This window comes from Dromaius novaehollandiae, chromosome 34, assembly GCF_036370855.1.
Source record: "Dromaius novaehollandiae isolate bDroNov1 chromosome 34, bDroNov1.hap1, whole genome shotgun sequence".
In the NCBI taxonomy this organism is placed as follows: Eukaryota; Metazoa; Chordata; class Aves; order Casuariiformes; family Dromaiidae; genus Dromaius; species Dromaius novaehollandiae.
In genome coordinates, this window is record NC_088133.1 from 133,121 (window position 1) to 160,939 (window position 27,819).

Consider the following 27,819-nt stretch of genomic DNA (forward strand, 5'->3'; position numbering starts at 1 on the left):
TTTGAGTGGTAGTGTGGAGCTCAGTGTTACATACCACCCATTCACCACACCAATTTCATTCTTCTGTTTAAAACAAGAAAAGACAAAATAAAACAGAATACACATTGCTTAAACCTTTGTTTAATATAACAGCAAGCATCACCGACAAGCCATCAGAGGAACAAGAATCGTTTAAAGCAGCCTTGCCATTTTGAGTGCATTCAGCATGAAGGGAACCCATCTTCAACTGAAAAGAGGGCTTCGTATGGGGTATTTTTTAGCCTCAGCAGCAGCTGAACAGGACAGACGGCTGCTCTGAGCAAGGCTATTTCAGAATTCATGAGAATGTCACCCAGGGGATCCATGCCAGGAACTCTGCTTCACTCCAGCTGGAAACGGGTAAAGGTTCTGTACTTCAAGTCTCCCGTGATGTCAAAGCGGAGGGAGTAGAAATAGGTTTAATTCTAGCAACAAACCTAAACAGATCAATGTTTTAGAACCACAAAAAAAACTAAACAAACAAAATAAGGAAAATGTAGTTATTCCACCCTGCTGTGGTTCGCAGAAACCAAGCGACTGAGCCCTGAACCGGGAGAATCTGCTGCCCTTTTGTTACCGAACTTGGCAGTTCCCGAAGGATGCTCAGCTGCTTTGTAACCAAACACACTTCTCATCACCCCGTGCCCTTTCCTTGAAGGGTCTCCTCAGAAAAGTAGCCGTTGTTACCTCCAGGCACGACACGGCAGCAGAACAAAGGCTAGCAGGAGACTATCAACTGGTGCAAAACACAACTCGATGACCACTTTTTTCCCCTCGCACACAGCCAAGTTTGACCAACATACAGGAGAGGACTCATGCTCGTAACAAGTATTATTGTAAGCCCCCCTACGCGCAGCATCCTGCAGACAGGCGAGGGCTTGCTCTCCCGGCGTTAGGACTCCTCTAACCAAAGTGAGCCAACTTCCCAGTGGGAACCAGCCAGTTGCATTTGATGAAGTCCTAGCTCTAGCCAGCGCCACGCTTGGGGACACAGCACATACACCGGGTTGACATCACGGTTACGTAGCTACGCGACTTCCCCTCCAGACTCGGCTTGCATCCAGCATGGACAAGCAAACACACGCTGCAAAAGCAGTCAACATTTCCAGTCATTCTTTATTACACAGAAATATAAAAGCCCAGCAGATGCCCCAACACTGGGCACACCCAGAAAATGCTACTGTTTCTACAGTTGTTCACATATCATGAAATCAGAGCGCAAATTACGTTGGAAAGGATCTCCAGAGGTCATCTAGTCCAACCCCCAAATCACACTTCCCTCTGGCTTCAGTCACAAGCTGAAGCGATAGGCTAAGTCCAAACCATTTTCAGAGACAGAAAAATGAGAAAGAAGTCCTTTCTGAACATAAAGGTCATCTGACAAAAAATAAAAATAGAACAATATTAATAGAAAGAGAGACTCCCAATTCCTCATGAACAAGAAACACATCTCCTCTCAATGTGAGGCACAGGCTGCATGTTCCAGCTCTATCTTGCACATATTTGTAAAATTACATATATTTGAATTTAATCTTTATGCTTCTACCTAATTCTAACAATCTCCTCAGCAAAACTGGACCGCAAATAAAACACACACCAAGAAACAGAAAGGGCTCCCGGAACACACACCCTTTTCTCTTGGCTTAGAGGAAGGGCACAAACCCATCAGCGTGGCATGCCCACGTCGAGGCTCCAGAGCTTAAGGGGAGGATACCAACAAAGACATTAGTGAAACTGGACTATGCTTCAAAGACAGTTTAAATGAAACGTTTACAGCCAAATCCTCCTATGGTTATATCACATAGGTTTTCCGCACACACTTCATCTTCGCACTCCTCCATGAAGCACCAACCCTATCAGTGCACATCCTGAACTCATCTTAGTGACCTTGCGCTGATCACCGATACCCGGCAACCGCATCCTGCGGCCGGCAGTCCAGCTTGTGGCTCCAAATCTTCAGCCAAGCCCTAGTTTAAGTGTCTGTGCAAATAAAAACAGTACAAGCAGGAAAATTTTGGCAAGAATTAATGCAACTCCGCATAAGCTCTGGCAGGTCACACGCTGACAGTGCTGCACACAAGCCCTGCCACCAACTGTACAGACGGCCGTGGCAGACCCGCCTGATCCAGCCACTCCGGGGTACAGAGACCCCTGCGCTGTGAAACACAACGCATGAAGTATTTGCGTTTGAGACATTTGTAGAAGAGATTTATTGTCCTGGCACTTACACAAAGACCCAAAGATGGAAAGCCATAAACTCAAATATCAACTCAGGCCAATCCACTCAGCCAGTTCAAGCTACTTTGTTTTCCAGTTTCAACAGACACCTCCCTCCTTAAATAGGAAGGCTATCTGCTATAGCTACATAATTTTGCAGCAAATTGGGTTGAGATTTCCACAGCTCAGCATGCCCACTGATGCTAAAGTCAAAGCAGAAGTTATATAACCAGTTTGCTAGGATACCCAGAGGATATGTTTTCCAGGGACTGTGAAAAACACAGATTCCCTCAGAAACATCCCTGCTTTGTCCATTTTGAGACGTGCAACTTTGCACCAATATGCATTTCATTTATGGTTTTTCTACTATCATGAGCAAATTTGCCTGTGCTTCAAAACAAGTCGCCGACTTTGCTAAACTGGACTCCAGAAGATACTTATCAATCAATACTCATCATTCTCATCACAGCCAGGGCTCCCAGCATTCACCTCAGAAGGGAGAAATGCAAGTAAGTCTGCAGAATGTAAAATATATCCACCTAAGAGTTGATTCCACCTCATTTTAGATAAAAAAAACAAAAAACCCCAACGACACAGGCACAAGCTACTAGTTCTTCTACTGCGGCAGTTTAAAAGCTTTCTTACAAGCTGCCTGTCTGCCTCCCTCCCACCTCTGATCGCTCCCACTCCTCCCCGCAGCTACAGAACTTACCACTCGTCCCTGGCCAACTTCTCACACCAGTTCCCACCTTCTGCTGAGGCTGGAGCTTTGGTCAAGATGGTGGGAAAAAGCTAAGAGAAACCAAATCCTTTGTTTTTGCCTCCTTGCTTAGCTCAACAATTTCCCCCTTCATCTTCCTGGCCTCGTCACACACCAATTTTTCTCCACATCACTGTTTATAGCACCCGTGCTAGAGCTGGCTCTGAGCCGGTACCGTCAAGCCTGAACTTTCCTGAGCAACTAGTCACCCAAAATGCAACATTACAGCAATAAGAGGACTGAGGTAATGTTCTAATCACATCAAGAGTAAAAATCAAACTGCACTTTTTTTTTTTTTTTTTGAGACAGAAAGAAAAGCCCACGTGAGCAAAGATGGAGACAGGCAGCTCATCTCTTTACAGTCTGGTAACTACTGTTATGTTATCTGCACCCTTTAAACAGCAGCACAGCAGGAAATACCAAGCTCGTAACTGGCACACGTACTGTAACCGTGAATATCTTTGCCGTCATCAGAAATCCCCGGGAAGATGGAAGCCAAGATGATGGAAAGTAACCTTCAAAAGCGTACCAGAACATAGAAAGGAGCTCAGATTTCATCCAGTGCTGCACTAGTTTAGATAAAACAGCCTTCATTTAAAACTATCTGCCTAGCTGGACTTGCTGTACTAGCTTGCCAAAAGAAAGGATAATCAGAAACACACAAGCGAGGAAGTGGGTAACAACCCCTTTAGGATAAGTTTATTCTCCAAAAAAGGGTATTCTTGTGAGCACCTTAGACAACAACAAGCTGCTAAAATTGGATAAGACTAACACATCCCACTTATCCTACAAAGCCATTCTGAAACTGTTTGGGTGCCACAGAGCATCTGTAAGAATATTAATAATTTAGCTTTGAAGAAAAAAGTGAAAGCACAAACTGCAGTGAAAGGAGGAGTTATTTGGTCTTACCAGGATTGTATTGAATGCATATGACAGGACTCAGCAGAGGTTCAGTGATCCTAGATATTTGTCTGGAAGTGTGATTGTTACTGATTAAAAAGAATATGCACATACTTCAAAGACACTCTGTTTCGCAGTGAACTCCTGTCAGTTCTGGGCTAAACATTGCCAATTTTCCCAGACTAATTGCTCTTCTAGAAAAGGAAATGAAGCTGAGCATTGGATCGGAGAAGTATAGTTTCTCTTGGTTACAAATATACCATTGCAGCTCTTTTTTTTTTTTTTTTTTTTTTTTGAAATTATGAAGTTTTCTTTTGTCCAGTATTTCCCACTGTAACCAAATTTCATTTATTCAATCCACAGAAATATTTCCCCTATTACATTAGTGAAAAATCCTTCTGGAACATTCATGTGGATAACAATGACTTTTCCATTTTCCAAAAAGACTTCATTAAGAAATGCCCGCTGTAAATTCCTACTCTCTACCCTAGATAACCTATGAGCTGGCTCGAGACCAACACACGGGAGAATTGTAATTCTGGATTGGCAAGCGGTCCATCTGGAAACCGTGAACCCCAAGGAGAGAGGTTCATCTTGTAGCGATCTGAGAGAAGCCTGCTTTTTATCCCTTTTAATGGATGAGCAACATCAGAACCCTATCCGGGCTGGAGGGTTAAGAGGGCGAGAGGCAAGCTGCAGCAGAGGGAGCAACAGGCTCAGCGGAACAAGTGACAATCCAGCTGGAACCAAGGGGAGCTCGAGCAGCAAATAAAACACCATTTAGCCCATGCTGTTAAATTCACCTTGTTTTCAACTACAACCATCATTACCCCAAACTCTTCTGCAACTAGGGACTAATTCTGAGGCTCTCCCCCCTTGCATACGTGCTCTCGTACATGCAGGCGCAATAGGAAGCGTTTAGCTTTTGTGCATCCATTTCCTGCATCGTCCAAGGACACAGACAGGCAAAGAATCCCATCTGCCGCTCCAAGCCCTGGAACGCTGCCTGCATCATCCTAATCTAGGTGTCACAGTGTCCCAAGCTGTGCACCTCTACAAGTATTAAAGAAACACACATCCGATCATCCAATCCCTAATTAATTCACACAAAATTTATCCACTTTCTTTGATCTTTATAGAGGAGGGAGCGACCTAATCAGCCTGCTATAGTGATGTGCCAAGGAGCTGTCACTCTGCCGTTTCATTAACAATCTGTAGTAAAACCCACTCCAACGCCCACCACCAGAATCGGCAAGTATAGCTGGTTGAAAAACACAGGAGAAGTTTAAAGTTCACAGTCTTTCTTGAAGCTTCTAATGAAAAATGAGCTTAGACAAAAACCCAGGGTGGAAGAAGAGCTAGGTAAATGTAATTTTCAGTCGATTCATTTTTGGAAAAAATAAATAAGTAAACAACACAAGTCTGCAAGTCCTCCCCTTTCCCCAAACCAGAAACTTTGTATAAAAAAAAGAAACTGCCCTTTTTCTCAAAAAGTTGTGGACAGGGGCTCTGAACCTTGGAATAAATTTCTCTCCGGACAAACTCTCCCCTCCAAAGGGGAAGGCATCCATGGGTACAATCATTTCTCTTTCTAAGCTGAACTTTAAACACAGAAAAAGAACACCTACCTGCCTGGCAGAGAAACTGATACCTTTCACCACCGAAAGAAGCTGGACAAGGGATGAGACATTTTACAGGAGAATCCTTCTGGTTTATATTTATTTGGTAGCATGTTTCTCTGAAGCAATCCGCTCTGTTCGCATCACTACCACGAGTGGGAAGACCTGCCCTACCCAAGCAGGAATTTTTGCTGTTGAGGCCAACTGGAGTTAAATATATCACTTCTGCCCTGCCTGCCAGGGCCCACATCAGCTAAGCCTTGGGCTGTAACCTTGGTAATTTAGACTTCAAACAAGCTGCCAGCTTAATCTTTCCTGCTGAGTTTCTAGAGTTTCTAGCATCCATGGTGGAGCATCCCTGGAGACCATCCTCTTCCAGCCATCCAGGCCCCTCGTTATATCTACAGCAGTATCTGGCACCAAAGGACACACTGGACTCTCTCCCCGACACACTCCACAAATCAGGATCATGGATCTCTTTCTGAATAGCAGCCCTCTGTCTCAGTTAGGAGCAACGGGCTTGATGCAAGAATTGTTTGGTGAAGTCTTCTGGCCTAGGTATGGCAGTGGGTGAGACTAGATTATCATAACAGCCCTTTTCTAATCTAAACAAATTCACCTTGCCAAATTCATGTTATACACTTCATTTGGAGCAACAACAAAACCCCCAAGTCACACAACTACGAGCTCTGGTCTGCAGACCGAAAACACAAGCACTAGAAGACAACCTGCTGGCAGGAATGCATTCTTCGCGATGTCCACAATTCATCGTTGAACTAACACGTGCAAATTCCAAGTAGAGCATCATCTCCTCCTGTGGCAACAACAGGCATCCTAAACACACCACTTATTTCTGGCATCCAAATCCACGTGTTAGTTGTCAACCCCAACTACAGGGGCTTGGAACTTTTTATAAGTTTTCCAGAAGTTTCCTGCTCTGCTACAAACGGTAAGCGACAGCCACGCGCAGTCCGAAAATAATAATAATTTCAAAAGCATTCTGACGGCTCTGAGAATAGCAAAGATCCAGAGGAGCTCCAGCGCACCAGCGCAGAGGCCGGGCCAAGGCGGGAGCTTCCCCCCGGGCCGCAGCGCCGCTCCCAGCGCACACGCGCACCGCAGCACCGCGCTCGCAGCGGCCCCTGGCGGTGAAGGCGGCGCGCAGGCGAGGCGCTGAGCGGGCCCGCAGAAACGTCCTCCGCCGCCGGCCCCAAACGAGCTGCTCCGCGGCGGAGAGAAAATCCTGCGCCGCCCGGGGCCATGCTAGCAATCTCGGTCTCCTGGGCTACCAACTCGGGAAAACCCCACAGAAGATCAGGGGCATGTAATTTCTTCCTAAATTATGAAGGGGCAGAAAAAAATGGCCGTTTCCTTGTGAATTATGACCATCCAGGCACATTAAAAAATTGAGCAGTAAGTGCAATCTAATTGCTGTATAGATCTATAGGCTGCCACATTTATGCCTACGGGAGCTCCTCGTTATCCAAAACTACTCCGCTGGCCTTCAAGATGGAAAAGGCTACTGAAAAATATCATGACTGTTATGGGGGTGAATTTCATTTTGCTTAAAAAAAAAAAAAAAAAAAAAAAAAAAAAAAAAAAACCCTTATGTCTTCTCTAGTTCAGTTGAGATTCCTACTACATTTGGACAAATCTGCCTTACAGATAGGTCTCTGAGCAGCCTAGCTGCTCCCACCTGAAAGCTGCTGTGTGCTTACAGGCAACATCTCGCACACCAAGCTGTCCTAATATGGACCCGTTATCTTCACGCGTTTCAGAAGGGGAGGGGAGCCGATCAATCTCCACGCCTGCTGTTTTTTTTTTAAAGAATACAGAAAATATTTTTAAGGCGTAAGGACAAAGCACCCTACATGCTTCACCGCAAGGTTTTTCACTCCCACACAGCCAGCTACAGCACGGAGAAAGAAATCAGCTGGATACCCGCAGCAGGGGCGCGCAGGGCTCTTTCAAAGCGAGCTTCCTTCGGTGAAGCACAGCGCGGGGTTTTCCGACCCATTTTCCGCGCACCGAGGACCAGCGCCCTTTCCTGCCCGGCCGCGCCAGGGCAGCGCGGGGACCCGCCCGGAGACCCGCGCCCGCGGGGGGAGCCGCCGCCGCCGCCAGCCGCGCCGCGCGCCCGACAGTGACACTGCAATTTACCCGGCGCCGCGGGAAAGGCAGCGGCCCGCGGAGCGGGCGCGTCCTGCGCTGCTCCCAGGCTGCCCGAGGCCGCGGAGCGCCGCCAGCGTGGACGCGAGCCTGCGGCGACGGGGCAGCGCCGGCGCCCCGCGGAGTCCCGGGAGGGCCCCGGCCGCCGCCCCCCGCCCCCGGTCGACCCCGCGCACTTGAGCGCCTAGGAACGAAGGCGCCGAGGGCGGCAGAAGCCTCCGCAGCCCACGCCGCGGCCCCCCCCGGCCCCCGCTCACCTCTCCCGCAGCGGGCGCGGCCGGCCGCCGGCGAGCCTAGAGGGGCGGCGCGCCCGGCGCTGCTCCCTCGCCGTCCATGGCCGGGCTGGCCGGTGGCGCTCAGCCGCGGAGCCGCGCGCCCGCTCCAGCTCCGCCGCTCCCGCGACAGCGGGCGGGGCGGGGGCAGCCGCGCCGCCGTCGCAGGGCCGCGCCGCGCCGCCAGGCTCGGGCCCCGCGCAGCGGCGGGGGCGGCTCGCCCGCGCGCGGCCCCGCCTAGGGCCGCTGCAGCCCCGACGCGGCGCCCGCGGAAGGGCGGCGCGGCCCCCGCCCGCCCGGCTCCCGGCGGCGCCGCTGCAGCCGGCGCTCCCCGCGCATGCTGCGGACGGCGCGGCGCGGCCCGCGGCGGCGGAGTGGCGCCCTCCCGCCTGACGCCGCCGAGCAGGCGCGCTGCGGCACGGCAGAGCGGGGCGGGGCGGCCCCGGCGCGGGGGGGGGGCGGCAGCGCCCCGCCCGGCGCGAGTGGGGCGGGGCGATACCGCCGTCGCCGCCCGCTAATGGGGGTAATTGCGAGGCATGACCGCGCTCCAGGTGAAAAACCACCCCCCCACCAGGAGGGGAATGCCGTGGGGCGTCGAATGTCTCCACCGTCTCCGCTATAGCGCGAGGAGAGGCGTGAAGTGGCGGTCCGGGGGCGGCGCCAGGGCCGCGAGGCGCGGAATGCTGGTCCGGGGGCGGCCTTGGCGCCGCGGCGTGGGGCGGGAAATGGCGGCTCGGCGGTGCCTGTGGCGCTGGGGCCGCGAGGCGCGAAATGCTGGTCCGGGGGCGGCCTTCGTACCGCAGCGTGGAGCGGGAAATGGCGGCGTCGGCCCGGCCTCGCGGGCCTCGGCTGGGTGTGGAGCCGCAGCGGCAGCAGGTGAGCTGGCGTCTCCACCCTGCGCGGCTCTTTGCGGGTCTTCCGCTTTCCCCGTGGTTCCTGCGGGGCTCTGTGCTGCCCCCGAGGCCCGTCCCGCGGCCTCCGCTGCGCTGCCGCTAGGCTCCGGCCGGGCGCGCCTGGGCCTTCTTGTCCGTGTCTCTCTTCCCATCCATCGTGTTTGTTCTGTGCACAAAGTATCTTCCCGACTCGTTGTTTGCATGCCAGTGTCACTTAACTTTGGAACCCGTTTTTATGTCGGCTGAAGAGGACGAGGTGGTGCGGGGGCATCATGGTCTGCGTCCGGCCTGACGGGCGGTCGCCCCGAAGCAGAGTCCTGCTGCAACGGGTAGCTGTGCTATTGCTCGAGCTGCAACAGGCTTCTGTGCTGAGAAACGGCCTCCCATCCCCTCAGGTATGAAACCTAGGACTAGGTCGTGAAGTCTGTGGAAGTAGGGAAAAATACCTCCAAAACGTCCCTCCTTGGGGTGGGAGGAGTCTTTAGTCAAAACAAGAAAAAAATTGCTAAATCCTTGCCTGGCCCCGCATGTGTTTTTGAGCGTAATGCGTGGAAATGTTGTGGTTCAGATTTTGTTTTTAAGGCGGTGTCTTGTCAATTGATACAGGTGGTGGCTTCCAACAAAGCAGGCTGGTGTGCTGAATAACTTCATTACAGGCATCTGAACAACAGTGGAATGACTTCCAACCTGGACTGTGAAAGGTTAGGGAAATGGGAATTGCTGCTGTATCACTACTACCCTGTGACTCATGATTTGATAATATGAGCTACAAAAAATATCTGGAAATGTGATTCATGCTTTTGGGGAGGCTAGAATAGGGCAGGTTGTAATATTTACAGCTAGTAGCATCTTCTCCTTCATGATGAGAAATAGCTGTATGCTTGCACGTCTTGAAAGCGGGCGTTTTCCACATAGAAATGCTAATGGCTCTAATCTGTTGTATATGCATGATGTTTAATAACTGTACAGGAAATACAGCTCCAGTCTGAGATGAGAAGGCCCCAGACATGCGTGGAAGAAAATTGGGTCTGAGGCTTCTTCCATTTAGAGTTTGAGAATATTTATGGTGTCTGATTAAATTGTGGCTGCAGTCATTTTCTGTTTTCCATAGTCGGTGTTCTGGGATGTAAAGCACAAAGGGGCTTGCAGGAACTTTCAGATTTGAGCATTATGCTGCAGAATGCAGCATGTTCAGAATTTCATGGCCCTTTAGGTTAGGGATGTGTTGTGGACTTTAAGCATTAGGCAGAGTTGTGCCATGTTCAAATCCCTCACCCTCCCCTAGAATTAGTGTTTGCTCCTCCTGCAAGGACCTTCCCCTGCTGATCTGCAGGGGGTTGGGGTTTTTTTCCCCTGTTTAAGTTATCTTGTCCTCTCACACATTTACCTAGCATACTGCCATTCTGTCTCCTTTGGGAGATAGATCCTGGTACCAGTGTCCTAATATTTTCTGAGTTTTTGGGAAGGGTTTTGATAAGGGGAAGGTGAGAGTACAGCAACTGAGTCAGTAGGTTGAAGGGTGCAGGCTCGCTTTTTTCCCCTCTCTTTTTAAGCTTCTTCCTACCAGATAAGACATCTGTAGGGTGCCAAGCTTCTGCAGGCTCTGTGTTTTGTTTTGTTTTTAACAATGAATTACAGTGCTCTGTTTTTCTCTCCCCTACTGAGACTTGTTTGATATCTCTGAAACTTGTATACTGTAAACACTAATTGTTCTGTTTGCAACTTTACCTGGAGTTCAGTATTCTGAAACGTACTACTGTTGACATCTTGCTCATTTAAGGGCTGTGTGTGTTTGTGACGTGCATGCTGGATGAGTGCCTATGTGAGAAGTTGACATGAATCCCCCAGTGTGGAACTGGAGTTAAGCCACTGGAACCCAGCAGGGCTTTGCTGACATCAGGGACTTTTGCTTTGGAGCAGTTTTGCAGGAGATGCTCAAAGCGCAGAGTTCCTGTGCTGGCAAATGCAGCGTGCTTAAAAGCCTTGATTTTTTTTTTTTTTTTTTTCTTCCTCTCAAGGATTCTCACAAAACCTAGATTTGACTTTTCCTGTAGATTGCCAACAATTACATGGTAATACTTGTTTTGAGAACTTCACTTAACCTGGGGTGGGGGGAGAAGGACAGAGTTTGGAAACCCGTACTTCCACCTGATTTTTAAGAAGGTATGGCACTCTGAGACAGAAAATCACCAGGAGTGAACAAATGCATGGGGATACCAGGAACTTCTGGTATTGTAATGATTGATTGCCCCTCCCTTAACCAGATCTAATAAGCAGCAGCTGAGGTATTACATGCTGTTAGGGCTGTATTCTAGTTTCTCTGGCTAGAGCTTGCTGCTCTGCATCGTTATGTGTGTAAGATGTGGTGTTTGTGAATGATAAGGAGTTGTCTTTTTCTGTTTTCCTGTATTTCTTTCTGATAAGGGGGTTCACTACCCAGATTGTGCCCATGGTGAAACTTCTTTGCATGCCTGACCTCTCTGAGCTTACTTCCAAACCATAGCATTCTCACGTCTTGTCTGCTCAACCTGTATAGGCCTATCACTCTTGCCAGTTCTGGGGCAAATGTTTCCCTCCTGTCTGCCAAATTTCACTACGCTGAAGCAGAATAGCAGAGATGCTGATAACACTTCTTCCTTTCCCTGCCACCTTTGGCTCTGAGAGGGTTTGTGTGGGCAAGTGTTGCTGGACTCCAGAGCTTGCTTGTGGGAAAGCAAGAAAACAATTTACAGTGAAGTGCAGAATGTTGTCCTAGATACACTCACATCCAAAAGTCATCCACAACACTGAAAGGTATTTGCAGTGGGAGAATGTTTTGCTGTGGGACGGTGCTCTGAGTAGGGAAGTTAGCCAGCACAGCTAATGTGTGCTCTTGTAGGCATTGCTTACACCAGAGTAAGAGGACTTATTTTGGGACAACCAGCTCATACAGCTGAGGCTTAGGGTTTACTTGTCTCTTGAATTTCACTCATGACCACTCTAAGAGCTTTTGCTTCATCCCCTGTTGTCTCAGGAATTTCCAGTCCACCTAGGCATTAATATTTTTGCCTCTGCAGACTCGAATCAATGATAGAGAAGCTAGTTTGCCATGAAACCGATCCTCCAGCGGGGGAAAAAAGCTTCTGCTTTCTTATGGTGCTCTAGATACGGTCTCACAAGTGCTAGCAGAGGGGAATAATCACTTCCCTTGACTTGCTGGCTGCGCTCTTGCTAATGCAGTCCAGTACCTGGTTGGTTGCCTTTTCCACAGGGCACATTACTGACTCACAGTCAAGTTATTGTCGAGCAGGACACCCAGGTCTTTTTTTTCCAAAGTTCCTCCTCAGCCGGTTCTTTCTGTGTCTTCTTGTTTACAAGATGGGGATTCTATGAGCGGTTCTTGGAACAGACACTGAAGGATCCAAAATCCGAAGAATGAGATAGTCTGCCCAATGCTGAAATGGCCTTCATGGCTCTGCGCTTGATGCTTCCACAGGACTTGGTGCCGGGGATGCTTGGTGTTAAAGTCAAGTACGAGTGTCAGGTGTGAGGCAGTTTCTCCCCAAGCTTTCTTGAGGGGGAAAGGACACAGGGCTTTGCATGGTACTATAGCAGATTTGGGACTGTTTTTTGTTTCTTCTTAAAATACAACTTTAAACACAGTACTGGGCAACAACAGCTTGGCTGTGACCAGGGTTCCTGCTTGTCCTTCATTCTTAAGTACTTTGCTGTAGTTTTGAAATGTTTCATTAAGTTAATGGTGTATCTGCCGTGTCAGGGGCATATCATCATTAGGAATAACTGCTGTGGAGGATAGAGTGTGTAATTAATGCCAGAGCAATTTCCATTGGCTCAATCACTCTCCGCAGGACCTGACAAACTGAATGATAATAACTGGGGTAACAAATACAAATGCCACAGAAAATTAGTATGCTACCTGCTGAGTAGCAGCAAAAATAATTCATCTCATTGGGGGAAAGGAAAAATCAGAAAGAAGGGAACGGGACTAGCTTCCAGTCCTGACCCTTTGGACCTGTTGGAGTCTGCGATAGGTGCAGCGCAAAGGAAAAGGCGCAAGGCAGACAGAAGCTGGCAAGCAAGGGATAGAGCAGAATGGAAGCCCAGGTGCAGTAACCATTGTTCGAATGCAGAGTACCTCTCTGCCCTAGAGAAGCTCCGCCTTCGGATTGGAGAGGCAAGTGTGGAAGTGAGGGCATAACATGTGAGTGGAATGGGGTGGCGGTCAAAATTCTTTTGGTGCTGTGACTTCTCTCCCTGCTGTGTTGTGGAAGCTGAGGGTCTGCGGCGTGCGTAGAGCCCATCTGTGTTTGTCACTGTTGATGCACCCCGTGGGCTTTGTTAGGTGAGGAGCGGCATAGGCTGGTGACAGCATTGCCTGTGGATGTGCTGTCGTGCAGGAATGGCTGTGGCAGGCACCGTTCTGAAAGACCTAGTCTGACACCAGCTTGGTGTAGGCTTCTGCTAAGTGACCTGACTTGGTTGCTGTCTCGTGTTCCTGAGCATCCGGTGTCGCATGTGACCAGATAGTCCCCATCATCAAACTGCTGAGTGCTTTGCTGTTGTCCGGGAGTACTAAAACATGTCAGAGTTGCAGGGATGCTGGAGCCAGGATGAGAACTGGGATGCTGCAGGAGAAGCATTAGGCCTGAGTCGAGCGCCTTGTGAAGCAGGGGACGTGATTCAACACCGGAAATGAAGGAAGCGTGTTTTGAAAAACAAACTCAGCCTTTGTAGCTAGTACTTCTATTTCAAAAGGAGATAAAAGTGCTCAGCTTTTCCAGACTGTTACAAAACCTAATGTGGAAGCCTAGGTACTTTGTACAGAGAGTGATCTGAGGCACTTTGTTCTGAATGTGTTTCTAGCTTCCCAGAATTGCAGTACCTGTGATTAGCTCTGATCCTGTTTTCTGCCCTACAGAAGAAGCTCCTGAATCTTACAGCTCTTATTCGACACCTGAAAGTGAAAGCTTTTTGTTGAGAAATAGACTCCTGTTTTTGTTAGGGGGTGGGGGGAGAAGAGACCTTTTTGACCTGTAGAGTGAGTGTGCGGGGGGGGGGGGGGGGGGGAATCATTAAACGCTATGTGGAGAAGAAATCGTGCTGAAGAACACTGTTACTTCTGAGTAGGAAGTTAAGAATTCTGTAGTATGCTCTGTACCTCTCAGCAGTCTGATGTGACAAGTTTTGTTTAATTCTAGTTGTGTGCTGTTGCCAACAAGTTGATAGTTAAACTGTTAGTATAACTGAAGAGAATGATGTTGGCTGCACTGGATGTGCTGTTTTTCTTTATTTCAGGTTGGCTTCAAAGAGAAGTGTTGTGCTGTGTTTGCAGTTGAGTGTCTGCATGTTTTCTGAATACTAAGCCCTTATGTAGCATTTGATCTTTAATAAAAAGACTGAATTACATTCAGATGTGGAACATGATAGGCAATCTGAGTTGATATGATGCTAGTCTCTGCTGCCACATGCCCCCTTTAAATACTGACTTCATTTTGCTTACACCAAAACTGACAAGGGGATGATAGAGGGGAAGCGTATTTTCCACCCCAAAAATTACAAGAAGATTTTGTTACCTGAGGGAACCCAGTTGGTGACACTAGTGAATGACAGTGCTGACACTAGTTCAGTGTCACATTCTTTGACTTCTGTTCAAGGGTTTCATTACACAAGTAATAAAAATCAACAGCAGAGAGCTCACTGTGAACAGAATTTTTAGTGACCCAATTTAAAGACAATCGGGAAAATCCCTTCTCTTTTAAAGCACCTGCCTTTTATCCTGAGAGTAAGGAACATAGAACAGACCTTTTGTGGATACCACTCTTCTTGGGAAACAGCTGATGGTTGTTTCTAAGGCACAAGAAACTGAAGAGGTAAGCAGGGCAGAGAAAATCTGCAGGGGTTGCAAGGAGAGGGGGAAGAAATGGCATGCTCTCATGTAATTAGAGGCATGTGATAATATGCAGCAGACGTGGCTTTTGTGGAAATACGAAGTGCTCATATCAGAAGAGAACTGAGCTGTGTGCCCTGGAGGAGAAAAAGCCCACACCAACGGTAGAGTTCTGATCAGGACGGAGACGCATGTAAGCTGCTGTGCCTGAGACTAGGAGAAAGGCAAGGAAGGGTGCTTGAAGGAAGACGGAATGTTATGGGGGGGCTGCAGTGGGCCACTTGCTATTATATCCAGGTGTCTTAATATTTTTAAGTGCTTTATTTTGCTGTTTGACACAATGGGTAGCTCATCACTTCATGTATATAGGTACTCAGACACCAATTCAGAGTGCTGCTGCCAAAGCTAAAAATAGTATGGATCTTCCGAGTTGCAACTTCTTCCAGAAAGTATAGGCTAAAGGGCTTTTCTGGGCCTGCTGTACCCTTTGCACAGATCTGAATGTTGAGGTCTTCATACACAACCATTTAGTGAGTATTCCCGAGATGCCTAATGCTGTGAGTACCAGCTCTACCTTCTTGACTTTTCCTATTTTGCAGGCTCTTCTCAAGCAAAGCCCAGCAGATCCATGCTCACGTCAGATGTTGCATTAAGGCACTAAAACTAGGTGAAGGACTTGTGGCCTGTGGGAGAGAGCCTTTATGTGTATTTGGCACTGCCAGGCCGGCGAGCTCAGTGGGTCTGCCACCAAGGTTGTTTAGAGCTTGCATCCTTTACAAATGCTGTCTGTTATGAGAAGATCTTAGCCCAAGGGATCGGTAGCCGCACATCCCTGAGCATGCGCACCTAGCATGGGTTTTCTTGGTATATACCTGATGCTTGCCGGTTATCCTAAGGGAAAATAGTGGTCTCCTTATCCATCTCAGTACCTTGGCAGTCGCTCTTCTGTGCGAATGGGCTGGAAGTCCATGAATGGTCTCCTTTGTGCCAGGTAGTCACTGAACTAAAAATACACAGAAAGCGCGTAGACAGGAAGGTCTCCTGGGGTACCAGAACATGGGCTTGCGCAGTGCGTGCAGAGACCCGGCTTTTAGCTCCCAGCAGATGGCACTGCACTGTAGACGCTGACCAGAACATCTGCTTGCTAATACTTGCATTACTGGCTGTGTGCAGAGATGTTTCTGAAAAACCTAAAGAAATATGTCCCTGGCTGTGATATGGAGGGCATGCGACCTCTTCTCGGGGCAGATCTGAAAGGGCCCTGCATGTGTGTGATGCATCTTTGGTTGCAGAAATGGAAACATCAGCTGGTTTTGCTTCCTCTGGTTAATAGTACCTGAATTGGGGGTGAGCAGTTTCTAGACAGAAGACAGCTTGCTGCTGTGTAGCTCATCATGGTACAAGGTTGCTTGACCAGCAGTGGGGCTGTGCTTGGATTGGAGCTACTGGGTGATATGTACCCCAGCCGTGAAAGAAAGCTGGACCAGAAAAGCTATTGAGACACGTTACTGAACTGCCCTGGGGCAAATCTGTATGTCCCATGCTAGAGTATGGGATCAGCATGGTCAGTGTCAGCCAGGTGCATGCATGTCCCAGTACGATCCAAGGGCTTGTTGCGGTACTGGTTTACAGCTCATACCTGAAACTCCCTGGACAGCAGCAGTTTACCAAAACTGGGATGTGTGACTCTGATGTACCTTCAGATTCAGCTCTAGGCTAATGCCTGTCAGAGTGGTTTCTATCCAATGGCAATTCATACACAAATAAATAAATAAATGGGAGCTAGAGTATTAGTGATGAATCATCTATAATGTAATTGTATAGACAGGCCTCATAACTAGCCATTTCTATGGCTAGTTATGGCTGTGTTTGTGAATGTCATAGAGAACGTGGTTTGTCAGATCAACTTGTGTTTCAGCTTCTGGTAGTGTATGCAGCAGGCTTCTGCCCTGCTGTTAGTCTTTGGCCTCACTCTCTTAATTCAAAGAGCTAATCTCTGAATGAGGCCTTTTCTAGGGCTGTGTAGATGGAAGTGCACAGCAAGAAAGGGCATCCTCTAATCTGATTTCTGAAGCATATTGGAAGGTGTTGCTCTGTTATTGATACTATGGGCCCTTGTGTCTGCCTTTAGTGGTCTGCCAATTGCTCAGTAAGAACTTTAGCAGAATGTTCGAGCAGCTGATTGCTGTTTGGCCGCAACGTAGCTGCCTGAATTTTGAGATTAAAGTGAGTGCATGTCAAATCTAGGACTTTGGCGGCACAAACATCTGTGTGATAAGCTTCCAGGTGGGAAAAACGCCAATGGGAGAAAACCGAAGCAACTTCTAGACACAATAGAGTGCAAATGTGAAAATATAACGTATGAATTGGACAGGCAAACTGCTGTCCAGGTACAGCTTATAGCTCCTGATACTTTTTTTTTTAGAAATATGTTTGAGCCCTACAGCCTGAGAAGCAATCCTTTCTGACCTTAGCTGATGATCTTTTTGTAAGGTACGCAGCCAACCTTTCCATTGAATCTGAAATAGCTTTTGGTGGTGTCTTGACTTTTAAGATAATGGTAACATATCAAAGTTAAACAGTAGCTCTGAGGTGCTCCAGTTGTTTTTGGAGTCGAGCTTTGTCCCTTACATCACTTAGCCGCCATGAACTTAACAGTGATTGTTCCAGCCCAGCTATCCAGGTGTTTTGGAACTGTTGTGGTCAAAGCTTTGTTTTATGGATGCTGTCTGAACAGAGAGCTATTTCAGTCCTTCAGTTGTGTGTTGTCATAAGATCAAGAAAATATGCATCTGTTAAATGCCTCCAGGCTACAAGCATTGAAATTGGAAAAACCTGCATTTCTCAACATCAGGGTAGGAAAGCTGTAATCTGCATTTATTTGCATCAGTGATGACTTCAAAATTAGGCGCAGTTATTTGAGTCAGTTTTTCCAAAGGAGAGAGAGCAGACTGCAGAATTGTGATTGTGGTTATATATAATAGATCCGGGGGATTACTCCTCACAGAAGGTGCTTTACTACACAGAAGGAAGGTAGAACAGAATTCTTAAAAGCCTCGCGTATCCTTGTTCGGTCTAAAATATTTCATTGGCATCAATAGGGGAAAGGTATCCAAGTTAAAACCTTATATCTTTGCCCACTTGGATCATGAAAAAGGGGCAAATGTGGAAAGGGGCAGATCAGATTCTTCAGCCTAAAAAGCCAGTCATTCTGATTAGGGAGCAATTATGCAAGGTATTCTTGCTGTAATACTCAGGGCAAAATAGAACTCCTGCTGCAGAGGCTTGGGGAAGGAAAAGCACATTAGCCTTCTCACTATGAAAAGGAAAATTCCACAGTCCAGAATACCTACACTGAAAACAAAACTTTTTTCCTCAAGGCTTTTGAGTGGGTGTAAGTGGCTTCCATTTTTCAGATGCCTTATTTCAATAGCTGGTTGCATCTGACCTTCGGAGGCACAATTCTGAAGCACAGCAATAGAAGTATATTCATGCATTTAATCCTCAAGACTAAACATACGACGTGAGCTGGTTAAAACTCTGTTCTGTGCCAATAAAATAAAGCAAGAAGGAATTATACGGCCACTTCTAGGGATAAAAGACTTTCCCCTTACAATGTAAGGGGATATGTGCTTTCATAGCTGAGTTGACAAGAAGGACCACTGGCACCTCACAGCTTACTTTCATGTCATCTGTCTAGACTGAACAGCTAGGTCTGAGTAATAGGTTTAACTTGTCTCCTCAGCTTCCACTTTCCATCACAGTGAACTGTCACTGTGATAACCAATTGTCTGGTAACTTTTTGAAGCTCAGAAAGAAGAGCTTGCAAGTCTTTTCCGTGCATTACTGTATTTCACCACTTGTTGCCATGCCTTCAGGACTGTCTCCTTGAGCTAACAACAGCCTAAGAATAGCTTTTTGGAAATGCATTGTGACACTTCTCTAGAGATGGCTAGATATCATATCTATGTTCTTGCACTGTATGAATCACGCTAGATCAGAGCACTGTTCTCAGGCAGCCTTTAAATGTTACGGGCTTGCATGCCAGAATGAGCGTCTAAGGGTTTTTCTAAGACGCCTGCCCACATAGTAATCTTGTCATCTGTCCTTTAGCTTAATCCCTTTTGTTTCTGGTTAATGCTTCTCTAACTCGATTCCTGGGATCTTTACGCTATATTACAGAGACAGAGTGATGTTTGAAGAATCTGTTGCCAAGTATTCTTTGCTCTTCTTTTTGCTTTGGTGGCTGTATATAAATACTAAGAGGTTGAGAAATACCTCTTGTTGGTCCTCTGAGAGTCTGCTTTCCAGCCACATCCTTGTCTCCTGACCGCATGATGTCATCTCAGTTAAAGTGAAGCCTCTCTGCTTTCAGGTGGAAGGACTCCTCTGCTGACCCCGATGTTTTCCTTTCTCCTAGAGGGAGACAGGTATTGGCATGTTGCTATTGAGCATGTCACTTCTACACACAGCTTTTCTGTTAAGTGAGGGTGTGCCTTTGCTCTTACGGATGTTGGCCGTTTTCAGCTCAGTCTAATAATTCATCTGGTCTGATGGTTCAGATGAGTCTCTTCTCTAGCAAACGTAATCTTTTTCATTGTTGTCTTCCCAGGCCAATAATTCCCCACCGTAGTAAAGTGCTACGTCTTTTGCTGGGATTGATGGACCATGTATGTTGCTGGACCCTTCATGTGGCATGTTATGCATCATCTGCCAGGAACAGGATTGTATTTTTGGGAAGGGTTCCCTATATACTGGAAGAAATAACCAGATGATTATGTAAGACATCATAAAAGATGCTACTGTGATACCTTCGTGTGGAGGATCTGGGGTTATTTTGCAGCTAGCTAATGGAGCCTTGCTGCTTGTGCTGAGGTTACTTTCTATACTGAGAAGTAAATGTGGGTCACAGAAGAAGACTTAACATGGACAGGCATGGAATCCAGGGATGCTCCCTCTAGCAACCCTGTGATCAAACTGATGTCTGCATTGTGTACAGGGGCAGAGCAAGTTTGGAACAGATTCTCTGTAGCCTTTGCTGCTCTTCTGCCCCGGAGCATGAGGAACCTGTACGTGTGGCAGCAAAACGTACCTGCTTCAGGCTTAAAACTGCTCCTGTTGATACAGGGTTAGCAGAAAATGTGTTCCTCTGTTCACAGTCTCCTGGACTTGTTCTCTTCCCCTTTGGTGAGTCATTTCCCTTGAAACTGACTTCTGCTGGGGAGCAGTTTCTAGACCCAGCCAGATGCCTGCTCTCAAGCTTCCACTCAACTCTCAGAGGGTCCCCAAGAGCTACTGAAGCAAGGCCTTCCAGAAATCATGCCGGCCCTTCAGGTTGCACTGGGGTATTTTCTTTCAAAATGCTCCTCTACTTGTCAGCATTACTTCCGGAGGCCTCCTCAGCTGCTGAAGCTAAATTAACGGATCTGTGAAACTAACTGAAGTTAAATGGTCTCCTCTGGCTCCTTAGCAAGGAGCAGCATGATATTAGCTAACATCCAGTCTTTGAAGATTTCCTGTAAATGAAATGATCCAAAGTTTAAACCAGGCTGCACTCACTGAAGCATTTTCTGTCTTTTTCTTTCCTGGGCAGCACTCTATATATGTTCCTGAAGAGGTTTTAGGACTGTGTGGAGCTCTGCAGGGCAGGTGGGTGAGATAGCGAACGAGTCTAAAAGTGTTCGCTGGACGTTGAGACTATGGCTTTGCTGGAGGCTGCCTTCCCACAGAGTTCACTTTGTTCTAAGTGCTTGTTTTGTGCTGACCTGTTCGGAAGATCGAGACAAACGCTTCTGGAATGCTCACCTTCCCTGCTGTTTTCTTTCTTAGAAATAGCACTTGCACAACCTTAATGTCAGGTGCCTGGCTGGGTACACATGAACATCTCTTGGGAGGCAGCTCTTACTTCTGAGAATGGCCCTCGCTCTGCTGGATGACAGTGCACAGTGATTTGGCAAGGTCACCAAGACGCTCTGACCACTTCAAATCCTTAAACCTGTTCTTCTGGTTTTAAACTTTTCCATAGTCCTTGCTTTGCTACTTCTCTCTCCAACCTGTTCCTCAGTGTTAGTGTGCTCATTTATTTTTGGTCATTATTTTTCTTGTTTGTCACAAATCTAGTTTCTCTCACATTGAGGTTTTTTATATACTTTCCATCTTTTTTGTTTAAACGTTGTATTTGCTGTTTTTGTTTGACATTTTGCAGTATAAGATTGTTGTGAGAAAGGTACCAAAACTCATCTTAGACTTCTGAAAAAATAAATCAAGTTTCAAGATATTACAAGATAATGTTATCCTCGTGTATGCAGCCTCTGCTTGGAGCACTGGGGCTGCATTGCGGACTTCAGTGTATATTTGCCTCAGAAGGTGCTGTCTTTTTGTGAAGTGCCGTACACGTACCACTTTGCAGTTGGTTGCCATGTCAACCTCTGAATTGACTTTTTTATTGAAAGGAGGGAAGGTAGGTGCATGAAGTCCATTGATCTCACTTGCCACCACTCGTTTCATTGCACCGAGCGTGCGTCTTCCTGTGAATGCTCTAACGTTAATGGGGGATTACTTCTGTATCCAACCTTTGAGTTTTATTTCTTCTCCTATGTTCTCTACTGGGTTTCTTTGTATGGAACTGCAGCAGTCATCAAAAGGGAAAGGAATGTCGTACGAAGACCAAAGCGGAAAAGTCCGTGTGCATGTGTGATCCTCTTTTTCTGTGATTCATATGTGGTAATGGATGCCTCTTCTAGGGAAGCTGTTGCCAGCAGAGAATCAGGTAAATAGGTTCTAGCGTGGACCCAAGGCTTTGAAAAAGTGCGCTGGCGGTTAGATGAAGAGACTTGGAGGCCCAGAGCTTGTTTGCCAGGGATTTGTCTAGAGCTGTTAGCGGTGGAGATGAGAACTGGGTGGGGTCTCCAGAGAAATCCGAATTTAAGCCCAGCACTGTTACCCTTAGGTTGTCTCATTAGTCCTTTGGGTGATGCTCCAAGCTTTTTTTTCTTTTTTTTTCTGCCAGAAACATTTGAATTCTGTGTGCCACTAATGCTGCAAATTTTTGACTGTGTCTTGAGTATTTCCTCTACAGTGTAGCTTTTTGTGTATTGATGGGAGAAAAAAAATGCTTCTGGGGAAAGATCAGGCTTTGGTTACTTTTTTCTTCCAGAAATCTGACTAGGTCTGTTAGACTCATCTGACTGATCTGAGTACCGCTTACAGTGAGAAGTTGGAGCATTCAGTCTGTGACAGCTTTGTATCAAAACTCTTTTGTAGGGTCTGGTTTGTTTGCCTCTGCTTGTAAGATTAGATCTCTTGTGCTGCCTGTGCCCAGGCAGAGGTACTGGAGCTGGTTAGGTTGCTTCAGGTAATGGTGAAAGGCAGCATAAAATTGTACTGAAACCAAAAACCAGACCAAACAAATCCTGATGAACAAGTGCTCAAATTCTTGTGTAAGTGCTTTGGACTTAGATGTTCCGAGTGGTACATTTTGTTGCAGTTGAATGAGCTTTCATAGTCATAGTAGATGGCATAACTGTTTCCTTAAAACAAAGCACTTGATCACAAAGGCTTTTTCCATGGTGCTAGCACCAAGTTAATAGCAAGGATGCCAAAAAGATAGGTTTTCCGATGTTTTGCTTTTGTGGACCAGTGTGGGAACAGTGAATGGCAGTTACCCTGGTGCTTGCGCATTTTGTCCCTACGCGGTGTTAACATTTGAACCTGTGTAGGCTGGACTATTTCATTTACACTGGTAACATTTGTGGCTGTTGAGACTCTGGCTGAGACATGAGCTCTGCATTAGGAAACTCTGATGTCCAGTATGTTAAGCTAGCCAGCTGTCATGGGAACTCTCCCCCAGTGTCAGAAATATTCTGCTGTATAGCTTTGTGCTGTCGTAGTAATATAGATGTTGAAGCACTTCTACCCACAGGCCGTTGAAAGTCTGATTAAACTGGTGGCAGTGGTGGGAAGAACTCGCAGAGTTTACAACCAGCCTTTCGCTGGGAAGGAAAGGTAGGGTTTGTGGTGGCTGAAGCTTTTGCTGGTGGTAACTACCTATTGAAGATGGTGTCGTCCACTGTGCCGCATTCTGTGTTTTTTCCTGTTTGCATGGTCTAGACCCAAGTAAGTGACCTTTGTAGTGCCACTGGGGGAGTAGAAAGTGTCCAACTTGCTTTGTTAGCACTATGCTTTCACATTCAATTTAATTATCTCCTTCAGTTTAAATAATTTGTCAAGCAGTATGTGTAAGCACAACTCAGACATGCTGCGTTTCGCTTTTATTACAGCTGTGTGAGCCCAGATGTTTGTTTATCACAGAAGGAAACAGAAATGGAAGAAGGAATGCAGACATCAGAGATGGCGAAGATCTTCTGGGTAACTTTCCTAATGAACTACTCTTTTTTTCGGTTGTGTTCCAGCCTTGTTCTAGCTACCCACATTAGGATGTATTGCCTTCCAAGGACACTCTGTTCATGGGAACTGAGAATAAGCACCCTATATCTTTCTGCATACTGAATCTTGTTTCATGGTTTCAGCATGATCGATGAAGCCCTAGCTCCTTGAAGTTAAAGATTTCATGATACTTTTCACTACTATGCATCTCTTCTTAAAATCCTACCTGCCTCTGTTGCAGAGGTACACTTGAAGGCCTGTCCGGTCTAGCCTATTCCAAAGACTTGAAATTCACAAAGCAAAGACAAAAACCTGAAAATGTAAAACAGTTGTTTAGTTTAGCCTGCTCATTTGGTTCAGGAGTTCATTTTCCCTGTGCGTCTTCTCAGATATGAGCTGAAATTCTTACCTGTGCATCTTTGGGGTTGTCCTTGTTGTGTTCTAGGCCCTGGTTCACAAAGTGCAGAATAGTAACTAGTTCTTGTCGCATTTGGGAGCTATTAGTTATCTATGTTTCCCCTTCCTTTATTTAAAAAAAAAAGGGGGGGGAGGAGGGGCTGTGGGACAGGAGGAAGTGTATATGCATGAGTTTCCTGCGGTACATCTGAAAATACCTGTTTCAAGGTGCATCTTTGTTTCTTGCTCTCGATAGTTACAGGAAGTCTGAGTAGTATGTTGGTTTGTTCAGATGTAGCTTATAATTGCCCATATTATAAGTTTTGATAGAGGATTTGTATAGTGAATAGCTGGACGAATAGAGAGCAAAGGAATCGGTGGAAACTTCACTCTCCCTTCTGCAGATGAAGGCAATGTTTGCTCACGCAACAGCAGTATTCCCTCAAGATGAGAGTGGAAGGGGAAGTGCCACCCGCAAGTGCAGCACGTGTAGGACCTGCTCTGGGGTGAGATGTGCTTAGATAGAGCCCTTGGTGCACCTCCCTCCTGGGGTTGGCTGAGTATCCCTCAGGTTTTTCCCCTTGTTACAGAAAGCATTAAAATGTGCTGCCACCAAGGCATGTAGTCCAAGAAAGCCTGTAATTGCATTCCGCTTAGCAAGCGCATTCCATTGCAGGCAGTAGGAAGAGCAAGTCTCTTTGTTTCAACAGTTAACTTGTCCAGGAACTGCTGCTGTTTCTCTGTAGTGGATCCCTGCAGTTTCTTTCTGAAAAAAGTGCCAGTTCGGGCTTACATCAAAGCTGGCTTGAAAGCCTGGGTTAATTATGGACTTGCAGCACTCTAGTGTCCTTTAGGCAGACGTGGGCTTGCGGCAGACCAACAGCTGCCTTACTGGGGGATGTCTCGCAGGGGGACGGTGTGCACGCCAGAGCCCGCTACTGGAGCACCGTGCGCTGACTCGAGTGTAGCATGCGGAACTGCGTGCTGCAGTTTGGGCTGGCGTCGGTCCAGCCAGCAGAGAGAGTGCTGTCTGTCTTCAAAGGTGTGATAGAAATCTCTGGATTGCCGTTAGCTGCATCAGCTGTTGTGCTACAGTGCTAAAAACGCTTTGTAAAGGCTGTGGTTGCAACTACGTGAAGACTGTCCTGACTACGCTGGCTCTCCTCCCTGTTCCTGTGTCGTAGCTCTGAAAGGAACTTGGTTTCCATCAAGGTCAGTCCTTAGGTAGCTGGTTTATTTGCTGCCTCTACTGCTGCCTGCAGACTGCTCCAGGTGACTCGTCTAACTGAATTTTACAAGACTCGTCCTTTGTAATAAAATAGTACATGGTGACTTGTCTAAGCTTCCCTTTAACAGAAACTGAATCAGTACAGGATTACATGATGCGTGGTTCTTTCCTAATAGTTGTTCCTTAATGCTCTTCCAGGCTGTTGTTGACTATGGCTAGATGCGAGTGTACTCCAAAATACCTGAGCTGTACCAGTATTAATAGGACTTTTCTTTTTTCCAGGCTAAAATTAAGAAAGGCAGTAGTATTTATCTCCCTGATATTAGTATGTATGTTTTCTATCCCCATTAAGCCCTTCTCCAAACCTGAGATTGTATCGGAGGTGACTTGGGCAGGCGTTGAACATGGTAAGCTATGAACATATCTGACATCTTTCTGTGCTGTGGTAGCCTCGGAGGACATAGCAAACGTTATTGTATCATGGCTGGCAGCAAGATTTTTATTTCTAAGGGAACAGAGGAAGCAGTGAACATCATGTTTGGGAGTTCTGTTCTGCTGCAGTGAAATATCTGAGAAATGGAAACTCATCTAACCATTCTCCCCAGAGAAGGTAATGGGACTAGTTAAAGGCCAAGTCTTGAAACATCAGGCTCTGCTGTATGTTTGCTAACAGAGGCGGATGTTGATAATACACTAGGGCTGCTTGCCTGTGTCATCCCATAGCGTGTCCTATTGCAAAAATAGCGTATCAGTCAACATGGTAGCATCCTGTTCAGCCACCGGGCTGAGTCACTTGCGTTAAAGCTGGAAGGGACTATTATGATGAAAGAGCATGGGCTTCTGCATGAGCAGTGCCTTTTTACTGGTTTTGATATTTTTATTGGCCACATCCGAAGCTTGCCTTGATTATCAGTTGTGAGGTCTGGAGTATATTTTTGCATTGGAATTTCCTCTAATTCTGTCTTGAAGGGGTCAGAAAGAATTTACAGGCTCACATATCAACCTTAGAGCCAGCAATATATATATATATATATATATAAATGAAGATTTCCAAGCAGTTTCCTACCTGCTTCCTTTCATTGGTGAATAAGATTCCCCGTTATTGCATAGGCATCTTATCTGCTCTGTTCTTGTGCTTTCAGTCAAGGTTGAGGGGGTATAAACTCTGGCACTGGGCCTGCTGGACTATTTGGCATCTGATATTAAAGCTCAGACAACTTGAGACCTGAGTTCCCTGCAAAGCAGTTGTGTGTGCCCTTAGGCTCTTGTTTCCTGCAGACTACCATGGGGGGGGGCGGGGGGACAGTGGACTAAACAGAGCTGTTGTCCCGGTGCACAAGAGTCTGTGTCTCAGTGCAGAGTCAGAAGAAGCTTAGCAGCACCATCTTGGGACCACTGGATTCAGGATGGTTGTTGCATGTCACTAGGCTGCAGCAGCAACTTGAACTCGGCTATTAATTCATTCATGAAGAGGAGTATTCACGTTAACACAATGTGAAACACTCGGAAGTGAATGTTAAGCGCATCTCTTGCACTGAGAGAGAAATATCGACAGTTCAGTGTCTTGTTCCTGTTCAGTTTAGTCATTCATCTCAGGTCTGGAAGTGAGAAGAACCATTTCATACTTCTGATAAAATCAGATTTCTGTGACATTACTCAAGCAGCAAGGCTGGGATCTCTCTGATTAAGCAATTTTATTGAAAGGAAAACCCAGGTTGTTTCAGGAGGCATTTATTGGCTTTTGCATGAAGCAGTTAACTCTATTTTTGAGTCTCAATGCATGAAGTGGTTGTGTAGCTTTTGGAGACCAGCCTTCAGGGATGGGGTGTTCTGCTGGAGGACAAACCGTTTCCGTGGCGCTAGGGCAGTTAGCGTGCCAGTTAATCGTGCGGCAGATGGCACCGGGAGTACGAGAGCACGAAAGCCCCCGGGAATGCCAAAGGCTGGCGGAGAGCCTGCCACAGAGACCCTTGTACGGTACAAAATCATTTTAGCTTAGTGGTGGGTTTTCTCCCCCACTCTCCTCTCCCAGGACTATATTAGATTCTCCTTGAATGCAGAAAGGGTTCCAAGTTTTGTGGTTAAAATCCCCGTGCAAGTCTTTGAAAGTGCTCTGAAGTGCACCTGCGTTTCCACAGATTGCTTTTGCAGAAAACAAGAGGCTCAGGATTGTGTTACTAAGCAACCCTGACTTGTAAATAATTTCTTGGTGCAGAGGCATTTTTAATACTCCGAGGAGAGAAATAGAAAACTTGCATCTTGCAATGCCCAGCAATATAGGAATGTTCATTAATAGAGCACAACAGTCTGAGCTGGATCCATCTCCAGCAGATTGTGCAAAAATCCATACAGAAAAGGAAATACCAATACCAATATATCAGTTTTAAAGCTGCTGCCATGTCATGACAAGTGCAGGGAGACTGACCAAAAGATCACTGTAGTTTTCTATTTGAGGTGTTCTTAAACTCATCCCCAAATACTGTGCTCTTAAAGTAGCAGGATCCTGTGTTCTTTTAAAGGATAATGCGCTTACTGGGCTAACCCATCTGACTCAAAGCTGGTACAGTCATTCTTGGTGACTTCCCTTGACACGGCTTTCGAGCAAGCTCAGAAAACTGCTGTATTGGAACATGCTTCCTCCTTGCGAAGCTCTGACGGCTGTGAACTCCTCTCCCGCTGTACAAAGTATGTCTGGCTGTACCTAGGAAAGTTTATTCTGTAACTGCTTTTTATAGATTTCATAATCCTAACTGAAATTATGTAATGCTAGTACCTGAAAACCTAACACTTGGGCTGCTTATGGTGATCACTGGAGCGTAGGCACATGTGATGTATGCAAGAGACACGAGAAACTAGCTCAGGTTCTGGGGAGGGAAGACAAAAGGAGTGAGAAACAGAAGGGTTTTGTTGTTGCTGCTGTCTTTAGTTGCATGCATGACTGGTTCCTCTGGAGGAAAAGTCTCTTCTGTTTGGGGCAGTGCTCCGGTGCTTGTCTGCATGCCTCCTCTTGCTCCTGTGATAAATGCACTTTGCCCTTTGCAAGACCAAACTTTCCTTCTCATTTCCAGGACTGCT

The 27,819-nt window shown here is 46.8% G+C and overlaps 1 protein-coding gene across 6 annotated transcripts in view; it reads right to left on the reverse strand.

Annotated features, from left to right (window-relative positions):
• Window positions 1–8,399, reverse strand: part of LOC112993084 (leucine-rich repeat and fibronectin type III domain-containing protein 1-like protein) — a 63,880-nt gene extending 55,481 nt beyond the window's left edge. For 4 of the 6 annotated variants that reach the window (XR_010386374.1, XM_064503035.1, XM_064503034.1 and 1 more), the window contains exon 1: window positions 7,941–8,396. The gene's annotated coding sequence lies outside the window, so the exon portion shown is untranslated. Of the gene's footprint in view, window positions 1–7,940 lie in introns of all 6 variants that reach the window. The other 2 variants (XM_064503036.1, XM_064503037.1) reach the window with 2 other exon arrangements.
• Window positions 8,400–27,819: the final 19,420 nt, after the last annotated feature.